The sequence below is a fragment of the Lagenorhynchus albirostris genome, chromosome 1 (genome assembly GCF_949774975.1).
Source record: "Lagenorhynchus albirostris chromosome 1, mLagAlb1.1, whole genome shotgun sequence".
Lineage (NCBI taxonomy): Eukaryota > Metazoa > Chordata > Mammalia > Artiodactyla > Delphinidae > Lagenorhynchus > Lagenorhynchus albirostris.
In genome coordinates, this window is record NC_083095.1 from 117953985 (window position 1) to 117976538 (window position 22554).

At 44.8% G+C, this 22554-nt stretch overlaps 1 protein-coding gene and 1 pseudogene across 7 annotated transcripts in view; both read left to right on the forward strand.

Annotated features, from left to right (window-relative positions):
• Positions 1-22554, forward strand: part of FAM81A (family with sequence similarity 81 member A) — a 124668-nt gene that overhangs the window by 32757 nt on the left and 69357 nt on the right. Inside the window, exon 1 of one of the 7 annotated variants that reach the window (XM_060151154.1) lies at positions 12873-12958. The exons of 4 other annotated variants lie outside the window; for them this stretch is intronic. The gene's annotated coding sequence lies outside the window, so the exon portion shown is untranslated. Of the gene's footprint in view, positions 1-12872; positions 12959-20691; positions 20819-22554 lie in introns of those variants that run through there. 2 more of the 7 variants (XM_060151162.1, XM_060151161.1) reach the window with 2 other exon arrangements.
• On the forward strand, positions 8448-9458 carry LOC132528585 (vasculin-like protein 1; annotated as a pseudogene).

Below are 22554 nucleotides of genomic sequence, written 5' to 3' on the forward strand. Positions count from 1 at the left end.
TATGCCCTCCTGTAACTCATTTTCAGGACAGCCACCAGACCAAATCAGATCAGGTTATTCCCCTGCTTAAAACTGTCTTTTGAGTCTCATCTCAAATAGAACCCAAGCTCTTTACTGCAGTTTTCAAGCTCCTATGCACACTGCCCTCTGAGTCCATCTAGTACCCCACTCTCTTCCTCTCTTTCTGAGCTTAAGCCACACCAGCCTCCTCTTAGCCCCAAGTATGCCAAGCCCCTTCTCCACTGGCTGTTTCTTCTGCCTGAAATTCTCTTCCCCTAGATCTTTACATAGCTGACTTTAGATCATCTAGGTGTCAGTCAAACACCACCTTCTTATAGAAGTCCATGGTAGCCATCCTTTCTAAACTAGCCAACATGCTCCACATTGATCACTGTCCCATGGCTCTTTTTATTTTCTCCATGAGGATCATCACTATCTAAAATTGCTTTGCTTGCTCATTATCTCCCCACTTAAAATATAAGCTTCCGGGGCTTCCCTGGTGGCGCAGCGGTTGAGAATCTGCCTGCCAATACAGGGGACACGGGTTCGAGCCCTGGTCTGGGAAGATCCCACATGCCGTGGGGCAACTGGGCGCGTGAGCCACAACTACTGAGCCTGCGCGTCTGGAGCTTGTGCTCTGCAACAAGAGAGGCCGCGACAGTGAGAGGCCTGCACACCACGATGAAGAGTGGCCCCCGCTTGCCACAGCTAGAGAAAGCCCTCGCACAGAAACGAAGACCCAACACAGCCAAAAATAAATAAAATTAAAAAAAATAATAAAAATTAAAATATATATATATAAGCTTCGGGAATTCCCTGGCAGTCCAGTGGTTAGGACTCCGTGCTTCCACTGCATGGGGTGCAAGTTCGATCCCTGGTCTGGAACTAAGATCCAGCATGCCGTGTGGCATGGCCAAAAAAAAAAAAAAAAAAAGTTAAAAAAAATATAAGCTTCATGAGGGCATCGATTATGCATGACTACTGTATCCCCTATGCCCAAAATAGTGCCTTTCACAGTCTAGGTTCCCAATAGATGAGGAAATGGAGGCTGAAAAAAATTAAATGATGTGTCCAAAATCATCCTGTTAGTAAGAGATGAAGCCAAAATTTGAACCCAAATCTGAAAATTTCGCTCTGAATCTTGAAGTCCTTCTGTTACATGATAATGCATGTAATATATGTTCAGCAGGCAATGATTTTCATTATCTGAGTAATGGAAAATAGTCCCCTGGCTTTTTGTTATTCGTAAAGCTTATAAAAAGCTAACTAAAATAATTTTTTTCTTTTTCCTTGCTCTGAAACATTATTATATTTACACACACACACACACCCTCATACCTTAAATGAATATTCTATGTATCTGGAAAATGATTTTGTATTAATCAAATAGGCCTTATCTTGACGGTTCTTTTTTTTTTTTTTTTTTTTTTTTTTTTTTGTGGTATGCGGCCCTCTCACTGTTGTGGCCTCTCCCATTGCGGAGCACAGGCTCCGGACACGCAGGCTCAGCGGCCATGGCTCACGGGCCCAGCCGCTCTGCGGCATGTGGGATCTACCCGACTGGGGCACGAACCCGTGTCCCCTGCATCGGCAGGCGGACTCTCAACCACTGCGCCACCAGGGAAGCCCGACTGTTCTATTTTTAATGGGCTAAAACTGATAGGAAAAGCCATATACTGATTTTTTTGTCAGAAAATTATTAACATAAATTTGGAACAATTTACTATGCAGTCAATGGGTTTATGCTCTTTTGAACAAAATTTGCTTTTAAATTAGAGTCTTACATCCTCTATAAAAGGTTTCATAATGCCATTCTCAAAGGGAAGAATTGTGGTTTGCTAACAACACATCTTGAAAGTACCTGAAATAGAAATACAGAAATTATGTCCTAGGAAGAAAGGCAGTAATAAGACTCTTAAGTAAATAAACTGAGGATTTTCAAAATAATAGGTACATATATTTTTTAAATACTCTATGATTTTCTCCTCATAACTCGAGTTTTCTTTTAATTTTTTTTTGCATCAGAGAAATACATGTATCAATACTTAGTATATAAAGTCAAAGATGTTTATACTGATGTTTCTTGATCTTTCACTGTTAATTATTATCTATTGACTTTCTACTATGGAAGATGAGAATTTAGCTTTCTTAAATGCCTCAGTCTACCTTCTGCCACATACACTTTTCCTCCAATCTCCCCAATATGGTGAGGTAACAATTTTTGATTAAGCTGATAATCGATGTTTACATTATGTCTATTGTTCACAGCTGAGCTATGTATGATTGCAGACAACTTTTTTCTTAGTATTAACGATTGCCTTTTTTGGCCATTGGTTTAGTTCTTTTTGTACCTCTCACTAATTCATCTACAGACATTTTTTTTAAAAAACACTTTAAAATTAATTAATTAATTTTTGGCTACATTGGGTGTTCGTTGCTGCGCACAGGCTTTCTCTAGTTGTGGCGAGCGGGGGCTCAGTAGTTGTGGCTTATGGGCTCTAGAGCACAGGCTCAGTAATTGTGGCACATGGGCTTAGCTGCTCCGCAGCATGTGGGATCTTCCCGGACTAGGACTGGAACCCGTGTCCCCTGCATTGGCAGGCGGATTCTTAACCACTGTGACACCAGGGAAGTCCCATCTACAGACTTTTTGATAGAAGTATAACTCCTTTCACTGTGGTACAAACATATTAGATAATCCGTTTCTCTCTCTCTTTTTTTCTCTCTAATTTCTTGGAAGTATCCTTCCTGTGGTGCTCTACTTCTTGCTTTAGTCTGTACTGGTTGCTCTCCATAAGACTTGTTGGACATCAGTCATGGTATTACTTTTATCATATTCTAAGAATTCTCTTTACTATTATCTTGGAGTAGATCTTCCACTTCCTGGGCCCATGTCTCTTTCTTTTTAGCTTACTTTCTTATGCAGTTTACATTTCTCAGTAAAATCCTGAGAAAGTGTACATTTTTGGGAAGTAGCATATATAAAAATGTCTTTATTTTTCCCTCAGACTCAATGGATAGTTTAGCTGGATGTAGAATTCTATAATGGAAATAAGTCTCTCTCAGAATTTTACAGGTACTGATCTTGCTTCCAGTATTACTATTGAGAAGTCTGATGTCATTCTGACTCCTGATTCTTTGTCTGTGATATACTTACAGTCTGGAAGATTTTAGGATCTTCTCTTTATCTTTAGTGTTCAGAAATTTCAAAAAGAACTGCCTTGGTATGAGTTTTTTTTAATTCACTGTGCCAGGTACTTGGTGGTTCTATTCAATCTAGAACATCATGTCCTACAGTTATAAGAAATTTTCTTGTGTAGTTTCTGCAACGTTAGAGGGCTTACTATGGGCAGTCTTATTGGTTGGCGTGTCATCCAATACTGCTCATAAAAATGCTTGTGTTGAAGTTTTTTTAAAGCTTGATTTATAATTTTCTCTCTTTCAGTATAACAAAAGGCAAGCTGATATCTCTTGTGAAAAATTTTCTACAGATATTATTATTTTCTCCCCTTGGAAAAAGAGTAGACTCTTCCTTGGAAAAAGAAATGTCAAACTTATTATATTAAGATTAGATACTGTGTATGCTTGTGTTTTATTTTTTTTAATAAATTTATTGTTTATTTATTTACTTTTGGCTGCATTGGGTCTTCGTTGCTGTGAGAGGGCTTTCTCTAGTTGCGGCAAATGGGGGCTACTCTTCGTTGTGGTGCGCAGGCTTCTCACTGTGGTGGCTTCTCTTGTTGCAGAGCACAGGCTCTAGGCGCACAGGCTTCAGTAGTTGTGGCGCACGGGCTTAGTTGCTCCGCGGCACGTGGGATCTTCCCGGACCAGGGCTCGATCCCCTCTCCCCTGCATTGGCAGGCGGATTCTTAACCATTGCGCCACCAGGGAAGCCTCTTGTGTTTTAAATTTATAATGAATTAGCAAGACTTTTGTATTTGTCACTAAGACCTATCCAAAAAAGACCTATCCAACTTTTGAGTACTGAAATTACCGAAATAAAACAAAATAGTCAAACCAATATTCATTATTTGCTCACTCTTCTGACTGGATTTGGGAGAAAATAAGCCGGGAAAAGCTCAGCCCTGACTTCTGATGTAAGAGACTTGGGCAGAGATACTAGTCAGGAATGGGCCACATCTACTCCTGGTGCTAAGAACAGGGTAGGCAGGTGGAGGAAAGAATCTTAGAGGGCAGAACCCAGGTCAGGTGGTGGCAGGAGTAGGGAAGTAAAAGTCTTCCTTGTTCTGGTGATGCTTTGAAATCCCACCCTTTAGTTCAGAAGAATAAACCAAACAGCTGAAAGCAGGGGCCAGATGACTGTCTGGTGTTGGTGGTGGCAGTGGTAATCATTGACTCCTCAGCCATCGCTGGCTATATTCATCCTCAGAGATGTCCATGGGGAGCAGAATGACTTCAACTGGCAGTGGGAGGAAGGACGATGGGCTAGTCATGCCATCTGCACCTTTGCCACAGCACCAAGTATCATGCATAGGCCTCTTTCCCTTTTCAAGTGCCTGGGTGGGTGCTCAATTTGGCTGAATCATATAGGTGGAGCAGGAAGGATGCAGATAAATAAGGCAGAAGCAGTAGTGTGACAATCTCACTCGTTGTTCTTAGAGGAGAACTTGGAATTTGTGTTAGGTGCAGCCAAAAATGACTGGGATATTAGGCGCTGTACATCCGTTTGACTAGGACATTGATAACTTCATGCAATGGAAAGAAATGGTTTGGGGTGTGGCTGACACCAAAAGGATACTCAGAATTGTTCCGAGACAAGCAACATCAGTAATTGTGTGAGGAGCAAGTCGACCAGATTAATTACCAACTTCTGTCTGCATATGTAAGATAAAATAGTTGAGCCAGTATTCATTAGACCTTCACTTTTCTGATTGGGTCCTGGGAGAAAATAGTAATAATAAAATGTATATGATATGAGATATAATAAATAATATTAAAATAGTAACTAAAGCGCCCTAAAGTTTTTTTTTACATGAGTTAGTGCCTTTGATCTCCATTAGAATCCAGTGAAGTAGGCACTACATTACTGCCATCTTACAGGTGATGCAACTGAGTCAAAGAGACGTTAAGTAAGTAGCCTAAACACATACCAGTAGTGTTTAGGAACTTCACAGCGTGAATCCTCCTTAAAAAGAAAAAAAGAATGTGTCAAATTTACAATTTATGATTCTAAGGGGAAGAGAAAGTTACCTCCTGAGTCTATCTGATGAAAACCTATTACATGACTATGGGGGGGTGGGAGGCGCCTACAGCTCCTGGTAGAAAGTCCTACAGCTCATTCACATGACCTTGGGAAATCTGCTATATGTACATGAAAACAATTAAAGTGTATCCAAATGCTGGAGAGGAAACAAAGAGGGTTACACTTGGTATTTCTCCTGTAAGAACAACTGCATGGTATTAATTTTAAGTGCAGAATATGTATTGTCTATTAATCAGGACTTTAAAAAGTAGCACTCCGTATAACCTTTTGCTAGCAAGCATGCACTCATAAAGCACTTGCTTCCGTTTCATTATTTAAGAAGATGCTCAAATCCCAAAATATTTTTGGCTCTGTGTATTTCAAACTAAAGATTCTTTTATCAGGTTCATTTAGAAAAGTATACTAAATCTTCACTCTTTGCCAATGTAGACTTGGGTGAAGGTGTAAGAAATCAGATAGAGTGTTAAAATTAATTTGTACTCCCCAAAGTAAAATTGTTTGTATGTTACTCTTCATATTCTTTTTTTTTTTTTTTTTTTGCGGTATGCGGGCCTCTCACCGCTGCGGCCTCTCCCGCTGCGGAGCAACAGGCTCCAGACGCGCAGGCCCAGCGTCCATGGCTCACGGGCCCAGCCGCTCCACGGTGTGTGGGATCCTCCCAGACTGGGGCACGAACCCGTGTCCCCTGCATCGGCAGGCGGACGCCCAACCACTGCGCCACCAGGGAAGCCCTCTTCATATTCTTTGATATGTACAATCCTTGGGGGAACAAAAGGGGAACTGAAGCAACGTTTATTCACGTCTCACTATGCCACGCATATTATGTACTGAAGTTTATGATGCCTTTTTTTTTTTTTTTTTTTGCGGTACGCGGGCCTCTCACTGTTGTGGCCTCTCCCGTTGCGGAGCACAGGCTCTGGATGCGCAGACTCAGCGGCCATGGCTCACGGGCCCAGCCGCTCCACGGCATGTGGGATCTTCCCGGACCGGGGCAGGAACCCGTGTCCCCTGCATCGGCAGGCGGACTCTCAACCACTGCGCCACCAGGGAAGCCCCTATGATGCATTTTTCCTTCCTGGTCTGATGTGATCATTGGGAGGCCATCCAGCATCTGGTTAAAACACAGGCAGTGGCATCAGAAGTGCCCAGGTTCAAAGTCCACCACACCACAAAAATAGCCCTTAAAATGTATACAATATATGTCATTATTATTCTTACATGAAATCTAACTGTGGCCAATAACATGAAAGATCGATGTTGTATTTCAAATACAAGAATATCAAATACCAACATCTGAAAATCCCACCCACTAATCAAGATTATCAACAATTCATTTATTGATCTACCAGCCCTATCAAATATCTTCTCATGATGAAATTTCTACTCCCTCTTAGAAATCTGCTTAATATTGCAAATCCCAACAGGAGGCTTTCTAGCTATACACTATACATCAGACACAGTAACTGCCTCTTCATCTGTGACTCGTATCTGCGAAGGTGTGAGCTACAGATAAATTATCTGAAACTTACATGCAAACAAAGCCTCCATATTCTTTATCTGTGTGTTCATTCTTTCTAGTGCCGTAAAGCTTTGGGACCTGGACAAGCCATAGCAATGTCTCTAAGCCTCAGTTTTACTCACGGATTTTTGCAAGGAATGCATTAAATACTATAGGTAAAGCAATTAGCCCAGGGCCTGACACATAAACACTGGCTATTATAGCATCACGGCCAGGGCCCAGGTGAGGTAAGGCACGTAAGTGCAAAATTTAAGGGGGTGCCCAAAAAACTCAGTAATGAAGATAAATAATAGTTTAATGCAATACTTTAAAAATTGAAATTAGTGTCAAAAATCCATGAAGAACAAAATATCAAAAATTTCAATAAGGACAGTACTGATAGTCCTGATTTTTCCTTTGCTTCACGTCAATGTGGCTTGGAATGGCACAGTATAATGTATCATGTATGTTGTGTGTATCGTTATTTAGTGGGTATTGTCATTTCTTTTTTGTGGTTGACAGAAGTGAAAGTTGTCTCTTAATTCTCGTACCTGTGAGGATCACTGTCCAATAATGTACTACTTGGCAGAGAAGCTAAAACAAGAGTGTCAGCTTACGTGGGGCTCCATTGTCTAAACTGTGGTGTCCTGACTGGTTAATACATGGTAAATAAACATGATTGTTTTCTCAGCTATACTGAACTGAGCTATTGTGGCATGAAACTTCAGAAGAGCTTAAAGACTATACAGTATATATATATACATTTTTTTTTGGCCTATTTTCTGAAAATTGCTGGAAGGAAAATTTTTTCCAAAGTCAGTGTGCAGGAGTCTTAACGGCGCACGCACGTGAAGGAAGGAGGGAGCTAAAGTGATAGATTCCTGTGGCCTTTAAAATGATTGAATAACGATGGAAATGGATGCAAAGTGACTTCTCTACTGAAGCAGAAGATTCTTATTACCTTCCATTAACTCCATTTAGTCTTCAGGAAGGGGCAGAGCGAGTGAAATACAGAAAACTGAAGAAAAGAAAACCTCACTTTGGAACTTTCTCCATGACTGTTCCTTAAGCCCCGTCTTTCTACTTGTTTTGATTTTGCTGTGAATTTATAAATAGTGAAGACCAAAGAAATAGAAGAAACATTTGAGAGCTTTATACCAAGAAATTTGCCTTGAGAGCTGCTACACTTTTAAGGGAAAAAGCATATCAAGTTCCTGTCTGATTTTTTTTTTTATTAAACAAGATTTCTTATGTCCTTAGATTTTGAAGGATAAGTCATATATAAACACATACCTGCACACTAGTTTTAGCAGCTGTGTAAGAATAATGAGATTTATAAACTAAGGGCTTTGTAATGTGGATGTTTTGCTACTAGAGTTGACTGCTCAGAAGATCTTTTATAGCTCTTCAGTGTTTTATTTTTGATCTATCACTTCAATGACATTATTTGCCCAAACAAAAGTCCATCTGTCTAAGCTATGACTTTTTATGAACAGTGTTTGCATTCAATGTGCAAATGTCCATGTATTATCTATTTAAGCAACATCATAGGGCCGTCACTCAAGGAAGTTGAATGAGGTGAACATTAATATAGCTCTTTCCCCTATTTTTTAAGTGTAACAAATACTTTTTACGTTCCCCTCCCCCTTCCCTTTTCCTCTTTCCCCTTTTGGAAACATGTCAGGATCTAGATAGTTTAAGATCAGCAACTGAGGGGACTGAGAAATTGATCCACACAGAGCCTGGCTTCTTTGTGTTTCATCATAAGGTGTGCTGCCGGCCAGCCTAATTTTAAGTACCCTTTTAACAAGAGAACCTCGTGGAAATCCAGCTGGCAGACTCAAGGAGTTCAGGAAACAGGACCACAGAGGTTACACTCTGGGATCCTGGCCATGAGGTTGGATGCCTCACCTTGTTGAAAAGAGACACTGGACCTAAATGGTGCAGCATGACTTTGTTCCTGCTTGACTAAATTTCTCAGCACCACAGTCAGCTAAGTCACCTACAGCCACCTTTGAAAAACACGGAGAGCACCTACCCTGAGGAGGTGGTAGACTTGGAGTAAGCCGTCGTCGACCTAATTCCTCTGATGGCTTTTTTTAACAATGGACCTCTACGAACGACAGGAGATTCCTGGCACCAGCCCTCCCTATTCCGCCATGATTCCGTGGACTCTGGTGTCTCTAAGGGAGCATATGCTGGAATCACAGGGAACCTATCTGGTTGGCACGGCTCTTCCCGAGGTCACGACGGCATGAGCCAGCATAGTGGGGTGGCACAGGGAACCATCACCACTGGAATAGCAGCTTCCACTCCCGGAAAGGCTGTGCCTTTCAGGAAAAGCCAGCTACAGAGATTAGGGAAGAGAAGAAAGATGATAAGGTGGAAGGGTTGCAGTTTGAAGAAGACGACTTTCCTTCTTTGAATCCAGAACCTGACAAACAGAGTCAGCCATGTAGACCTATGGGGACCCCTTCTGGACTGTGGGAAAACCCACCTAGTGCCAAGCAGCCCTCCAAAATGCTAGGCATCAAAAAAGTTTCCAAACAAGATCCTGCTGCTGCCTTCTCTGCTGCATTCACCTCACCAGGATCTCACCATGCAAATGGAAACAAATTGTCAACCGTGGTTCCAAGTGTCTATAAGAACCTGGTTCTTAATTATAAGGTTATTCTAGAACTTCTGGCCATAAACTCTTTGGATAAATCCTCCTTTATTCCAGATTTCACTCTCTAGTGGGTAGTATTATGTTAAGGCTCAGTTGTTTGCTGTTTCAACACAACTCAGGCTGCCTTCGCCCTGCTATGTACACCGGCAATTACCTAAGTTAAGACATAGATAACACCTCCTAAGTTAACACTACTACACTACTAGGAAGAGTCTTCCAATATTTTATGCTTCCCTGCTGGTTGTGCCCTAATTATAATTACTTTAAAAAAACCTTGTGAGATGGGTAGATACCAACAAATCCATAAGCAAAACATAATATTTGAATTAGCTAACACATGAAGGGAAGTTATTAGCAAAAACAGATAAGTCAATTACAGTTTACTCAAAACATGTGAAAAATCCACTATTTTTACATATAAAAGAGGAAAACAAGGGATTTCCTTAATTCTAAGATGTTACTATTATCAACAAAGAAAACCACCAAAGAAAAGTCATAAAGAATAACACATATTTTATGAACTGATTATTAAGAGAATAATGTCCCACAGTCTGAACCCCACCTTTGTTCAATGTAAGATTTCTCTTATTTGATGAAAGATTTTTTAAAAGGAAATGGATATGGTGATGATGAAATTAGGGGCAGAATTTAGATTGAGTTAGTCAGTGCAAAATGATGTATTGTGCTCTCTGGTTCTTCATGACTCCAACAGCACATATAAATGCAAAGCATATTTTCTCCTATCTTGAAAATGTTCGCTTAGCACTAAAAACCTCTCTGTTGACCTTATTTCTCACCTTCCCTGCACTACCAAACTTCTCTAAAGAGTGACCCACACCTCCTCCTGCATTTCTCTGGCAGCCAGTCTTTTCTTAACCCACAGCAGTCCAATAACTCAAAAATACCCATGAAAGGACTTCCCTGGTGGCGCAGTGATTGAGAGTCCGCCTGCCGATGCAGGGGACACGGGTTCGTGCCCCGGTCCGGGAAGATCCCACATGCCGCGGAACGTCTGGGCCCGTGAGCCATGGCCGCTGAGCCTGCGTGTCCGGAGCCTGTGCTCCGCAATGGGAGAGGCCACAACAGTGAGAGGCCCACGTACAGCAAAAAAAAAAAAAAAAAAAAAAAAAATACATTTCCTGTAATGAGTCACAATCAAACAATTCTGGAAAAACAGATAGTTCTTTGAAATTTATCCTACAGAAATAGTTTGAGTTGGAAAAAAATTAAGGTAGGCTTAAATCATTGTGCACTGTGTCTCCTCAGGATTCAAAACATGTCACCTGAACAGGGGGGAAGACAAGGTCAGAAGTGGGAAGTCGTGGCTCTGCTATACTATGAAACTTCAGGATTCCTACTGAGGAATTCAGAGTTTGCAAGAGCTGCAATTATTTGTCTTCTTACTAATGAATCTTTTAAAATTTTGGATTCTGTTTATGCTAATTGATATGATTTTTTAAAAGGAAATTAAAGTCAGCCAGAATAAAATGGTGTGTGTACGTAGCAAGGACCCTCATTCACCAGGTCCTCTTCTTCTCTACCCTTGAGAGTGATGGAGTCTTGTGGCAATTACAGCATAAAGTTATGCTTTGAAGGCCAGCAGAAGTACAGGAGGGAGTTTCCTCTGTTTTGCAGATGCTCCACTCTGAGGATTATAAGGATTGCTGCCATTCTCCTAGGAAGCCAGGAATGGGTGCCCTGCAGCTCTGAATCAAGGGGGAGTGGCAGAATGGAGCTGGGACCAGGGAAGAGAGTGGGATAGTAAGGGCGGGGGGTGGAAGAAATGAGGCAGAGGGGACTTTCATGTGCCCATCTGAGATGTACACCTTACGCTCTGGAAGGCAACCCAATGAGGACAGGCAAGAAGCATTCTGAACCTTTCTTGGGACTCTTGATGGTGGGCTCTGGGTTTGAATGAGTACTTTCCCGTAAGACCTGCACGTCTTTCCAGACATAGCAGAGACTTATGTTTCAAATATATTTTCAGTGGGAGAAAGTCAGTGGGAAACTGAGTGATACTGTTATCAGGATGACGTAGGATTCAATTCCATATACATTTACTGAGTGCGTACCATGTGCCAGGCAGTGGGAATCAAAGGGAAAAAAGGAAAGAATAATCACTGAGCTAAAGGGATGCTCCTAGGTCAGATTTCCACACCATAGTTCTCCAGGTCATGCACTCTCTTTATCACAATGTCAGTTTCATGCTGTCTGTGGTTATTTGATTGATGTGTTTCCGGCTGTAAGCTCTATGAGAGCAGAGATTCCTGTCTCTTTTTCTTTTTCACCATTGTGTATGCACAGTTCCTAGAGTTTGACAAGCATCCAATAAGCATTGTTCACTGAATGTTATGGATGCATTAGCCCTTTGTGGGGATAGTATCCCGTTTTATAGGTATGGAAACAGAATATCCAAGACCACAGAGAAGTAACTGCTGGAGAGAGGACTCCAGACCAACTCAGCCTGACTCCACAGCCCAGGGTCTTTCTACCAAATTCCCCCTTTCCCTGGGTCGGAGAGGCTGTGGCTGGTGGAGGAGACGGATAGGAACACCCTTCCTGGGTAAATACTAGCGACACGAAAGAGGTATGAATCGGAGGTGGGCGTAGGTGGGGGTCCCCAACTCTGCTTAAATCCCGCCCACAGAGAGGAAGCAAATTTCTGAGTGGATCGGCGTGTGCATCCTGCTCAGAATGCACATTGAGAGGAAGGTGCGAAGAGTTAGGACGCCCTAGGAGGCGGGCGAGGCAGAAGGGAGGAGGAAGGGATGTGAAGAAGAGGGGTGGTAGCACTTCTTTCTTGCGTCGTGCCTGCTGCCATGAGACCGGATCCTTGGTCCCAGTGGCCGGTGTCAAGGGGATTCATTAGATGACACTTGGCCGCCTCGAGGGTTAGTTAGTTCCGCTGCACAGGTGGGGCGTCAACGCGCAAGCTGTTTCCCAGACGGTGGCCTCATAAAATAACTTCTCCTCGATTTGGAAGGGGATGGGGGTAGATAATAACGCTTTCTGTGGGAAAGAGGTTTGGTAAATAACGGATGCTAGGGCTCTGAAGAGAATTACAGGGCAGGCACCATGGCTATTCTCTTAATCAGGCACCATTTCAACACCCCTCTCTTCAAGTCAACCAGCCCTACAAGAGGACTTATTTTCCAATAAGCGAAATCCCCGCCCGCCGACTCCGAGCGGCTGGGCTGCGAGCTGGGTGGGAAACAGCAGCGGGAGGAGAGGCTATTTTGGGTGTGGGAAAGCGGAGGGAGGAGGGGCGGCGCCGCGGGGCTGGGCGCGGGCGCGGGGAAAGCCTCCAGCTCGGGCTGCCACGGCAACCGCGTCCAGGCAACGCGCCCGGAAGCCGCTCGGGCGGCGCGCGGCTGCTCGCGCCCCCCGGGAGCCGCGAACCCAGCTGGGCCGCGCGCCGGGCCAGGCGGCAGGCGCGCGCTGATTGGACGGCGCTCCCCGCGGCGCGGGCCCGCAGCCGGGCGCCTAGCACAGCCAGCGCCAGCGGCCGCCGCACCCAGCCGCGCCGGCGAGGACATGGGCAGCCGCGGCGCGCCCGCCCCCCGCGCCGGTGAGTGCCGCGCCCCGGGCCCCCGCCCTGCCGTCTCCCGTCGCCCGAGGCGGGAGCTCCCCGGGCCAGCCGGTGACCTTGGGGCGGCCGCCGGGGGGCCGGGCTCGGGGGAGAGAGAGCTGACGCTCATGTGACCTGCTGCCGGCCGGAGGGTTTAACTGCATGCTGACGCGAAGGGATGAAGTTGGGCACCGAGCGCGACTGGCGTTGCATTTTTGCGGGGGCCGGGGGAGGTTGCATGCTAGCAAGCCAGCAGAAGCCCCGAGGGACTGTTTGGGGGAGCTGGGGTGGAGCACGGATTGCCAGGGGGCAGTGCCAAGTCAGCCGTCCCGTTACTCAGAGCAGAGTGACCTTGGGCGGGTTCACCTCTCTGCCCCCTCCCCACCCCTTTCTTATCTTTAAAAGGAGGGGCTCGGGTTCTTTGAAGTTCCAGGGTGCTGTTGTGCCGTCTTACGGTGAGCTGAGGAGGGGCCCCCAAGTACTGCAGGTACAGGACATACGAGGCTTAGCCTTGTTTCTTCTACCAGGGGTTTCCATTAATTGGCTCTCAAAGTGGTAAGATATGTTACCGTTTTGTGAAAGATTATGGAGAGAAAGCAGTGGCTGATGAGAGAGTGGCTTCTCCTGATGCCCAGGTTAAAGCCTCTTGAGTGCTCTAAAGTCATGCCCAAAATCAGGGTTAAGACTCCTGAGTTCTTCCCTGTAGTTAATCTAATAGGAAACTTTGTATTTGAACAGGTAGAATCCAAACCCAATAGTGGCAGAGGCAGCAGCAAATGAAGTGAGTCATTTCTTCAATATGCACGAGGTTGTGTGTGTGCGCGCGCGTGCGTGTGTGCCTGGCTGCGCTCACGCCCTCATCTTAAAGTCTGTGTATGTCAGTGTTAGAAATTATTTCATCGGAGTAAGCAGATTTGAACCTACAGAAGTGCAGCTCTCTCAGAAGCAGGGGCGAACACTTGCAGCTTGCTCTTTAAATGAGTTGGGTTTGTGAAAGTAAATATGTTTTTTACTGAGAAACATCCCTAGCGTTTACCCATTGGGGGATGTGGGGGGCGGGTGAGGGTAGCAGTGCTCCTGAGACTCAGTCATCTGTGTCACCTCTTCTGTTCTTAACATTGGCTGGGGCCCCTTTCTGTATTCTCAGTTCATAAATTCCCCTCTTCCTGGGAGAGCGAAGGGAGGGAATGTCCTGTCCCTCTCACAGGTTTGGGGTTGCCCCATCTGTCTTTCTGCTCCAAAGCAAACCTTGATATTCCTTCCAGTCTGATTTCATCTGTATAAAAATGTGGGTTGGGAAGACAGATTTTTCAGTGTTAATGAATAAGCTTCTGCAAGCTTGTTTACCCAAAGGTTTAATAATCTGTAATGGTTTACATATTAGAAATCTGATAGCGTTCAGATAGAAAAATCCTTACTGCCCAAGAATCCAGCCACTAAGCCCTACAGACCCTTTAATGAATCACACCTCATTACACTTGGATCCCTTAATAACAAACTGTTCAGCCTCCTGTCCTGCAGGCTGCTAACCTGTGTGTCTCCAACCTGCCTTGCAGTCTCTTGTTTCTTACATCCTGCAGCCACATGCCTTTGTTTTCATTTTGCTGTAGCTGAGTCCATCACCTGTCCGTCCCCTAGCTCCAGAGCCTGAGTGAACAACTTCCCTCAGAACAGCCCTCTCCCATCTCAACCGGTGCAGGGACTGGGCTTCCCCTTGCTTCTCAGTGCTGCCTCTAGACCATTAACCCATCCCTAACAGAGTCTTCGCGCAACACGTCATGCTGTCTGCTTGTGCCCTATACCCTCCTTATCTTCTGAATCAGCGCTTGCCAAACCTGGTGGCTCCTCAGAATCACCTGGAGCACTTTGAAAAACGCAGCTCTTTAGACTCTCCTAAACATACCACATTAGAATCATCAGGTGGGCAAGACCTACACATTTTTATTTTAAAAACAAACCCAAAAAGAAGGAAACAGAAGGGGAGGGAAGATGGGGAGGGAAAAGAGAGTTCACCGGGTAATTCTGATGTACGCCCAGGTTTGGGAATCACTTCACTTGATGCTACAAAAAAATTAACAAACAAAGAAACAAACATGAACAACTAACTTGGTTCTGTTCTCTACCTTGTCTCTTGCTGGTGACTTTGGCATCACTGTTGAGGCTCTATTAATTCACTGATCTTGAAGTTCAAGGTCCTCAACATCAACTTTTATGGCCTTGGTTTCTACTTTACTTCAGCCACTCACTTCTTGAACTTGTTTAGTCATGGGAAGTTTTTCCACCTTCAAGATCTGGAACTTGGATGTCAGTTTGCTTCGCCGATTCTTTCCACTTAACTGAACCAGACTAACCATCACTGAAGACTCTGGTCCCGTAATCACTTACTGTTCCAATCCCTTTATGTCTCTGTTTATCTATTTGGAGTGTATACGTTCCAGCCATTTCGGTTTTGTCCAGAATCCGAGAATCCTTTGTCTTAACATGTTGGACTTCTCATATTCCAGTCCTCAATCCAAAATCACCCTCATCATCTGCTTTTCCTTCTCCCAGTCTGCCAAGTTATCGCAAAGACCTTTGCACTGGTTCCACTGTAAACTTATGCTAGCTCTAATTTCACCTAGGTCTTACTTTTCTGTGAAAAAAGAAATCTATCTTTTATGAACTCCCAGCTGCATTCCATTAGAGGTTATGCCAGACTTTTCCATTCCTTCAACTTCCAGTCAGTTTCCTTTCTGGAGACAGCCTTTTTTCATTCACAAGATTAAGGATGTTTATATTGGAGTTTACTGCCTTCTGCTTTAATGTTAGTTCCCACTGTACCCTCCTCACCACCCCAAGCATTCTTTTCTACCCATCTTTGTCCTTCTTTATTTCCTCCCTCTGAGGAAAGAAATGTCTATCAGTCCCTTACCCAAGATTAACTCACATGTGTTGCACACTTTGTCTGGACTTTTCCCCTTCCTCCTTGCCTCTTTTGGGAACTTGCTCCATTTGTTATTCCCTTTCTCTAATTTCTTTGGTCCCTCCTTACTCTGCCCCAGCCCTCACTCCACCCTATATTCAAATCATCTTCTCATAATAAAAGAAATTGTGCTAGAGTCCCAGCTCCATCCAAGAGAACTGTCTGCAGTGATGGAAATGTTTTGTATCTGTGCTGTCCAACGTGGTGGTCACTAGCCGTATTGTCACTAGTAGCCATATAGTCACCAGTAGTCAGATGTGACTGCTGAGCACGTGAAATGTGGCAAGTGTGACCGAGCAACTAAATTTCTGATTTTTGTAAAATTTCAATTAAATTCAGTTGAAATAGTCACCTGGGGCTGATGGCTGCTGGACTGGGCAGCGCAGTGCTGCACCCTGCTCCTCTGTTGAACTGTCCTCAGGTTTCCCCGCCTTGGACTGCCCACTTACTCCTTCTGGCCTCAGCCCCACCTTTCTGTTGAAACTGCTGTTGCGTAGGGCTCCAGCAGAGGTGTCCAGGTTGCAGAGCTAAGGCCTGTACCCTGTCTCCCTGCTCCTTGGTCTCTGCCCCGCATCTGGTACCAGCAGGTACCCTTTTCCCAGCCTCTCTCTTTCCGCGTCTCCTTGTCACTGGCTCTTCAGGGGCAACTCAGACCTCCCTTATCTCCTTTCTCTTCCTGACTTCTGAATGGGAGGTTCAGTGGGATCCTGTCCTGGGCCTTTCTCTTACCTGGCCTTCTCCCTTCTCCCAGCATCAACCCCATCTCAGGGCCAACATTAGTCGCTAATGGACAGTTACCTTGTGCCTCACGGGGCACCGTGGTTCTCTTGTTATCATGTCCTTCAATCCTCGCTCCACGTCTGTGAGGCAGATAGCCTTATCGTTGCTGTTATGGAGTGAAGAAATTGAAGCAGAGAGAAATGAGAATAACTTAAGCAATTGTTACTACTGCTGGTTGTTAAGGAGCGAACTGAGAGAGCAGCCCTGGCAATCTGCCTTCGAGCTCTGCTTTTAACCAGGTTTTACTCAGCCCCCCTAGACGCCTTCAAACCTCCATTTCCAGCTTTCTGAATCCCATTCAGAATTTAATACCCAGAAGCCCAGCTCTTTTGTCTCTAAACAGCTCTTCATCCTAGCTTCCTTAATCTTTTTTCCCCTGTTAACTTTTTATTTTGAAATAATTCAGATTTACAGAAAAATTGCAAGCATCATTTAAATAATTTCTATATACTTTTCATCCAAATTCTATAAATAATAACTATTCACCACACTTGCTTTTTCTCTCTCACACATTCGCTCTCTTTTTCTACACACATACACAAGCACGCACACACACATACATGTGTTGTGATTTTTTTTGAACCTTCAGAGTAAGTTATGGACATGATGCCCCTTTACCTCCACCCTCAGATACTTTAGTGTATATTTCCTAAAAAATACAAGGGCATTTTCTTGCATAACGAACATCAAAATCAAAACATTGACATTGATTCTGTACTATTATCCAATCTACAGACCTTATTCAGGTGTCACCAAGAGTCCTAATAATGTTCTTTAGCGCGAAAGAAGGAAAAAAAATCTTAAAAAAAAAAAAAAATCCTCTTCCTGGTCCAGGATCCAGGTCCAGGGTCTTATACTGTGCTGGTTGTCTTGCCTCATTAACTTCCTTTATTCTGGGCAGTTCCTCAGTCATTCTTTGTCTTTCATGACCTTGACACGTTGGAAGGGCAAGGCTGTTTATTTTGTAGAATACCCTTTGACCTGGGTTTGTCTGGAGTTTTCTCGGGGTAGGTCCAGGTTATCCATCAACAGAAAAGCATCCCACAGGGGAGAGAGACATCACGTCCCTCTCGGTGCATCTGTCATGATTTTCGTGCTGTCATCATCCTCTCTGTGACCTGCTTTTGCTCTCTTGGGTTATTCTGACTTGTCTCTTCTTCACACTCCTACATCCAGTTGGCTGTTGAGTGTTGCGGCGCTCCCTGCGCAGCCTCCTTCAATTTGTCCCTTCCTTTCCATTCCTCCTGTCTCTCCTGTTGTGGATTCAAGGCCTCCGCGCATGGTCCTGGCAACTGTTGATCATGGCTTACCAGCAGGAATCGGTGTGTGCGGTAATTTTCACTGGTCAGTACTTCCTCTGCTCTGTCCTCCCCTCCACCCTTTCTCGAGCCATCCTGCATTTACTTGACCCACCCCTTTGAATAGCCCACTCGAATGGCTGCTTCTCAAATGCATTTCCTGCTGGCCCAGTTCAAACCGATCCTGCCCCTGTCTGGAGGCCGTGCGTGGCTTGTGCCACCACTTGGCACCTACCAGCCTCTTCACTCTTGCATGGTGGCTTGTCTGTTTAGTTCCCTATTGAATCGAAGCTCGAAGCTCCTGAGTGCGGGAGCTGTGTCTTATTCAGCACTGCAGAGGCTCAGTGTATATTTGTCGACTGGACTAAATGGCTTGATTAGAATCATTAAGCGAATGCGCAGGCTGACCTTAAGAGTTGTCGGCTAGCGTGCCGTACGTGGTGGTAGGTGTGAGGCCCGTGCTTTACTCTGAGGGTCAGGTAGGTGTTGGTTCACAATAGGGCCTGTTAGCAAAACGATACGTAATTCAGAAAGGTATTTCCATGTTGTAAGTGGAATCAATGATTCCCCCCCCATGACATCTTAACTTTGTGTATATGTGTCAAGACAAAGAAAGGGCAGGTTGGATTTTTTAAAAAAAGAAGAGAGAGAAACCTAACAGCATATTAAAAAGTGGCCCATCTATTTCTTCACACTGCAAGTGAACAGCTGAATGTGTGAGGAGCAGTTTCTCAGGCTCACATCCTCCCTTCGAGCCCTCGAGCCACCTGTTCTCTCCTCTCCATTGTCACCCCGACTCTCTCTCTGCTCCCGTCAGCGCTGCCGCCCTTCCTCCATGCTCCCTTCACTGTTTCTCCTCTTCCTTGTTTCACTCTTTCTGCCTGTTCCTTTCTCTTAATAATTCTTCTATTTTCCTCCTTCTCCCTAGATTGATTCTTTTCTTTCTTGACTTCTTGGATGTGGTTTCATGTCCCACAGGTTTTTAACCTAAAAGCAGGTGAAAAAAGGATGAAACAATGGCTTTGTACTACTCGGCGGGCTTTTTTTGATTCCCCGCCTCTCCCCGCCACCGAGGGTCAGTAGATCTTGGTATTGTAAAAACGTAGTCATCAGTGATAATAAAATGGTTTATGTGATTACCTTTCTGCTACAGCAAGAGAGTTACTGGGAACGTGCTGATAAACATCAAAAGGGCTGAAGTTTTCAGTCTGTTAAGGCAAAATTGGTGCTTGAGGTCAGCAATCCGACCGCAGGGTGGTGAGTTGTTGAGGTTACCGGAACAGGAGTATTCCTCCTTGAGGTGTACCTGCACTTGCTGGCTACGGTCAGCCTTTTTCCTCTCCTGAGAACGCTTTTGTGCCAATAACATCTCTGGACAAAGTAGCTGCAGAAGTGAAGGCAGGAGATTCTGCTGCTCAGCTGAGTGGGGCTGAAATAACAAGCGTGTTTACGTGGGAGAGAATGAGGGGGGTTGCTTTTGCATTATGGAATTCTTAAAATTGTTTAACCGGGAAGATGTTATTCAGAAACCCCTGGTGCCTTCAGCTTGTTTTTTGTTTATTTCAGATTTCTTTTTTTTCCCCCCGTTTTTAATTATCTCTAGAAGAGCTCAGGAGGCCTCCCCTGCCCTCTCTAAAATAGTTACAATATTAATGTGCTGAACTCAAGTCGTTACTCCAGATAAAAGAGTCTCTCACAGACTCCTGTGTTCGACGGGGAAGTCCAGGCCCCTCCCGCCATGTATGAGGAAAAGGGCAGAGACAGGAGGCTGGATCTTTCTTTCCAGCCCAAATGCTTAGCTTTTCAGCCAAAGACTGGTGTCGGGTATGAACCCAAAAGTCACGACTAGCATTGTGTCCGCGTGAGTATACAGAGTCATGCCTTCCCCTCCTCTGTACTATCCTGGATGCATCGGGGGTGTAGGTAGTTTGGGAGGGAGAGAGTTTACGCAGGCTTTTCATAATACTTTTTCTGTTCTAGCTGGTGCATTCGGCAGATTCCTTTTTTAACATGTGGTAATGTGTCTTCTCTAATGCTAGAAAGAAAAGTTGCCAAATATAGCTGTGGATCATAATAAAACACCCTAAAGGTAATACGAACACACTTCTGGTGTGGGTGCGGGCATGGGTGAGCGCCCGTGCTCACTGCAGGGCAGCCTGGAGCAGAGCTCACGGCTGGAAGGCACCTTGAGTCAGCAATTGATATGTCATTTGGGCAGAGCCAGTCAGTAATTAAAATGATGGGCCTTACCAAAGTAGAACAAGCAAATGAACCAATGTTTACGAGCATCTGTGAAGGGGCACTGCACCCATCTCAGGGGGGTTCCAGATCCACGTGGTGTGTAGTCCCTGCTGCCCGACCGCAGCTCAGCTGGGGAGACAGAACCCACGAAAAGTTCAAATTAACAATAGAAGATTTAAATAGCATTTCAAAATAGCTGTTATTAATAGATGGGAACAGAAACCAATCTGTTTTTGCAGGGATTCTCCTAAAAATGTTAGCGTCGTTCCAAGCTGTGCAGAGTGGATTAGAGCAACATCGGTGGCCACTCCTTGAGTTCCAGGGGTCCCGATGATTTCAGTCCACTCGTGAATCCATCTGGACCTGTCGGAGGCCACGTGTATGTTGCAGATTTACAGGATCCCATCAGTGATGCAGCAGTCCCTGCCCTGACTGCAAGGCCACTGTAAATGATTTGAACATTTTGAAGTTCGTTTTCGTATGGGTCAGAAATACAGCCACCCTTCACCTTTCTAGCATCGACAGAATTCCCCTGCTGAATGCACTCATGCGGAGCGGAAAGGACACAGGTCTTGCAAGGTGGATTGAAAGCCATTTCCACAAAAATGATTGGAAATAACTGCCTTGGGATCCCGTTGGTGGCGGGGTGGGGGAAGGACTCACTCTTCCTGGAGCCGAAGCTGTTTGGAATGCCGTGCTGGTGGTTCCCACTGATGGCAGCCCCGAGCCTGATAGAAGGGCAATCCAGGTCTCCACGGGGGCTTTCACGCGGGTCCTGGGCTCAAGCCTCCTTATGTACCCACAGGGAATGGGTACAAATTAGCAAACTGGGAGTTGTTCAGTCGATACAGAGTTTCAGTTTTGGAAGGTGAAAAAGTTCTGGAGATCTGTTGTACCACAGTGTGCATGTAGTTAATACTATACTCTAAACTTAAAAATGTTTAAGGTGGTCCATTTTATGTTATATGTTTTTAACCACGGTAAAACAAAACTTAACAGCAAACTTACTTTAACTGAGCCATTGACTCTTTTACACCCAGAATCAGTCGTGTCTCTTTGGTTTTGAGAGCTAGAAATGGGCAATTTCTGCATTTTCTGTTTGTTTGTGTGTCTTTTCTCATTGGTTCATTCTTTTATGCAAGAAGTTTTCACTTAAATTTTTGTCTTGAAAATAGCATACTCATTGAAGTATTTTGAAAAGAAGGAAAAGTAGAATAGAAATGTACCCAGGGCCATTGTTTTATTTCTTTGCACTGTTTAAAAAAATATTATTATAATAGTACTTCTAGCACAGGAACCCCTGCCACACTGTCTCCAGGATGGCTGAGGGATTTCTGGGTTGCTGGGGTAATGTGCTATTGAAAAAATATATATATCAGACTGTGTCAGGTAAGCTTCATTTGCCGTTGACCTAATGCGTCCAGAGAGGGACGTTTTGTTGTGAAGATGCCCAACGTCGTAGAGGCCGTGTAAGGCCTTACAACATTCCTTCCTTTGGAGACTTACCCAAGATTTCCCTCAGATCCACCTCATAACCATAATGCCATCTACATCCCAAAGTATGCTAGCCCAATATATTTCTAGTAAGTGATCTCGAAGGGACAGCAGTGAGAGGTCCTGAGGAGAGATCTTAGTTCCCTGCCCAGCAACTGAACCTGGGTAGCCTGGATGAAAACCAGGAATCCTAGGTGCGAGTCCACCAGGGGCTAGAGGCTAGAAGCAAATTGGCCCTAGCTCTTTACCCCGTTTGAAAGCAAGAATGTTTCAAGGAGGCAAAAACTGTAAAAACAGGGTTTCCCTGGTGGCGCAGTGGTTGGGGGTTCGCCTGCCGATGCAGGGGACACGGGTTTGTGCCCCGGTCCGGGAGGATCCCACATGCCGCGGAGCGGCTGGGCCCGTGAGCCACGGCCGCTGAGCCTGCGCGTCTGGAGCCTGTGCTCCACAACGGGAGAGGCCACAACAGTGAGATGCCCGCGTACCGCAAAAAAAAAAAAAAACAAAAAAAACAAAAAAACTAAAAACAGGTACAAAGTGTATTACTAAAGACACAGCACAACGTATGGGAGAGCACACAGAGAAGCAGTTTGTTTATTTAAGACAGAAGCAAGGCAGAAATACACACCTGGAGGGGAGTGTGGGAGTCCTGGATGAGGAGCGCAGTGAAGAGGGGATTTAAGTCACTTACAGGGGACAGCCCTTCTGGTCTTTGTTTACATTTGGCCAATTATCTCGTTTCTTTTTTCACATCTGACTGGGCCTAGGACCCTCCCCAAGATGTGTGCGCAAGTTTTTGCTAAGATGGATCCCTCCGCAGA